Raw genomic sequence first — 2,692 nt, 5'->3', positions numbered from 1 at the left:
GACGAGTTTTGGCCCAACAGTTGACCTGTGTCTTCAGCCCACAGAGTCATCACGATCGGTCGAGTTGATTGACACAATCTTGAGGGACCTTAAATATACCGATGTGTTTATGCTCCAATGTTAGCCGACTTGGCTTATGATGTATTTTCTGACATGATCTATACACGTTTAGGATCGTCGTTGACAAACAAATCTTTTACTATGTTGATTGTCTTCGGCTTATGGATTACTGTAGCTTCTAAAAATTGACGCAGATTGGATAAATCATCCGTTAGTTCTCGTGTATAAATTTTCGGGTTGATGTATGATGCCGGACTTCATGATAAGTAATGCGACCCAAACCCAACTAGTTCTCGGCTCAAGCGCCCGAGAGAGAGAGAGAGCTTACTAGTTTTAGAATCATGCTATTGATGACTATGGTGACGTGATGCATGTGAGAACTAGGCTCAGGAAAAATTCCAAAAGGGACTCAAGTCTCTTCTTTTTTCTAAAACAAGAGTTTGAAGTGGATCTCGTTTCAAATATGCACTAAGTTATTATTTTCTCAAATAATACCTTAGATGAATGTTGTTTTAAATGAGAACCTAAAATATTTATGTTTGTTTCAAATAAAAATCTAAAGTGGCCATGTCTGTTGTAATAAGGCCTGATTTCGACGGTCAATAGTATTTTCGTCATTTGTCCCTTTTTCTTTCTTTTTATTTTTATTTTTTATTTTTTTTGCTCTTCTTCTTCGTTCTCGGTGGTCGGCCACCGACGATGCCCAAAGGGATGGGCGGGTCGCCCTAGCTAGCAAGGGCCACCCACGCCGGCCACAAGTGAGGGACGGCTCGCCCAGGGCCATTTGCGAGGTCGACCCATGTCGGCAAGTGAGGCCACCCCTCACCAAATCTAGCGAGGGTCGGTTGTGTGTGGCCGACCCTCACCAAACTGAGAGGGTGGCCTCACCACCTTACTGTGGGGCTGGGGCGAGGTCGCTCTAGCTCGCTGGCCGCGAGTGAGGTTTGGCGAGGGTTGGCCTCATTTGGGCTGGCGAGGGCCGATCTCGTGATGGCCCCCGGGTGAGTGGGTCGCCATGCCTAGGTGAGGTCAGCCTTGCCCGTGATCGCCGTGGTGGCCTCGCCTGAGGGAGACCCTCGCCTAGCCTCTATGGGCATCGTCGGTGGCCGGTTGGCCATCGGCAAGAGAAAGAAGAATCAGGAAAAAAAAAATAAAGGAAAGAAAAAAAGGGGAATGCCAAATGACGAAATTACTATTGATCGGTTGGTAAATTTAGCCTACTGCGACCGGCGAGATCGAGTCCTTGTTTCAAACAACCAAAATCAATTTCGAGAGTCTTATTTAAAACAATTAAAGTCATTTTAGATTTTTTTTTCAAACAAAAAAGTTCACTTCAGCTATTATTTGAGAAAAATGGGTCACTTCGGGTCATTTTTTGGAATTTCTTCCTCAGCATATGAGGAAAATGGAATAATAGGAGAAACTACTAATTAAATAGCGCGGACTTACTTTTGACCTTGCATTTACTTTGTCCATTACATACGGAGCCACTGATCACAACAGAACAAGGCTAAGCAAAAGTAATTAACAGGACATAACTCTTAATATGAGGAAAGAAACTCCCACGTATCGATGCACATACGAAAAGAGCGTCTGTTCTTCAGAGAGCATTTGCACCAATCAGTTTGGTCAGCCCGAAGGTTATTGCCATGGCCAACCAGCCCCCGATCAACACCCTAAGCGACGACCTCAAGACTGGCGCCTTCCCCAGGACCGCCCCGATCCACCCGGAAGGCCACGAGCGCGACGGTGACTGCCGCGATCACAGCCCCAAGCCTCGCCCTATAGCTTCTTATGAAGGAGGCTGCCAGTAGCGGCACCATGGCCCTACGGAGAAGGAGAGAGCTGAGGCTGAAGCAGCTTGCAATGGATTGGGCAGCACTCTTCCTCCGTTGTCACCGTCTCCTCCTTGTCCATTTGTCTGTCGGCGGCCCCTTCCTTGTCCCTTTCATCTGGGCCAACTCTTGCGTCCAGTTGGGAGTACACGGACACGAACTCCCTATGGCCACAAGCATACGCCCCCGGCCACTCAGGCCCGCGAAGCCGGTCAGATCATGGCCTTGAGGTCCTGCTTTACTGAGCCAACGCCCATCATGAGTGATGCGGTCGACACGGTCTCGTCATTCGCCCAAGGACTGCGGCCCGCAGCCACTGGGTGACCGCTTGGAGAGCCAAACTCCGGCTCCGGGCCCTCGAGCGTAACCTCGATGATGGGTCGCAATAGGGAGAGTGACCTTGGGCTGTCACGAGAGAGGAAGAGTTATGGTTGGAGGCCATGAGGGATGCAGTTGCAAAACTGTTTTGAATGACTTGGGATGACTCTAAATGTTCTGGTGAAGAGGAAGAGAAGGATTTGAGAAGAGGAAGTGTGGAGGGCACACGCCGGTAAGGGGGTTATTTATGGTGGGGGAAAGGCCAACTTGGTGGAGGAAATGGTGGGGTATGCTTAAACATACAATACGATACAAAAAAGTAATTATTTTTCTCTTATATTCCAAAAGCTACACTAAAATACGAAGCTCAGCGATCACTTGCGACTCTCCGTTCAAGAAAATGTGGCTGATGCAGAAGCAGACTATCATCAGCAAAAACGGATTTCATCGGACTTTCCATATATGCTGCTCTCAAGCTC

The 2,692-nt window shown here is 48.1% G+C and overlaps 1 pseudogene; it reads right to left on the bottom strand.

Moving 5' to 3' along the window:
* Positions 1-1,496: 1,496 nt before the first annotated feature.
* On the bottom strand, positions 1,497-2,337 carry LOC120295699 (annotated as a pseudogene).
* Between the last annotated feature and the right edge of the window lie 355 nt (positions 2,338-2,692).

Source organism: Eucalyptus grandis, chromosome 1 (genome assembly GCF_016545825.1).
Source record: "Eucalyptus grandis isolate ANBG69807.140 chromosome 1, ASM1654582v1, whole genome shotgun sequence".
NCBI lineage: Eukaryota > Viridiplantae > Streptophyta > Magnoliopsida > Myrtales > Myrtaceae > Eucalyptus > Eucalyptus grandis.
Note: the sequence above shows the minus strand (reverse complement) of the source record. Positions and strands in the feature narration are given on the sequence as shown.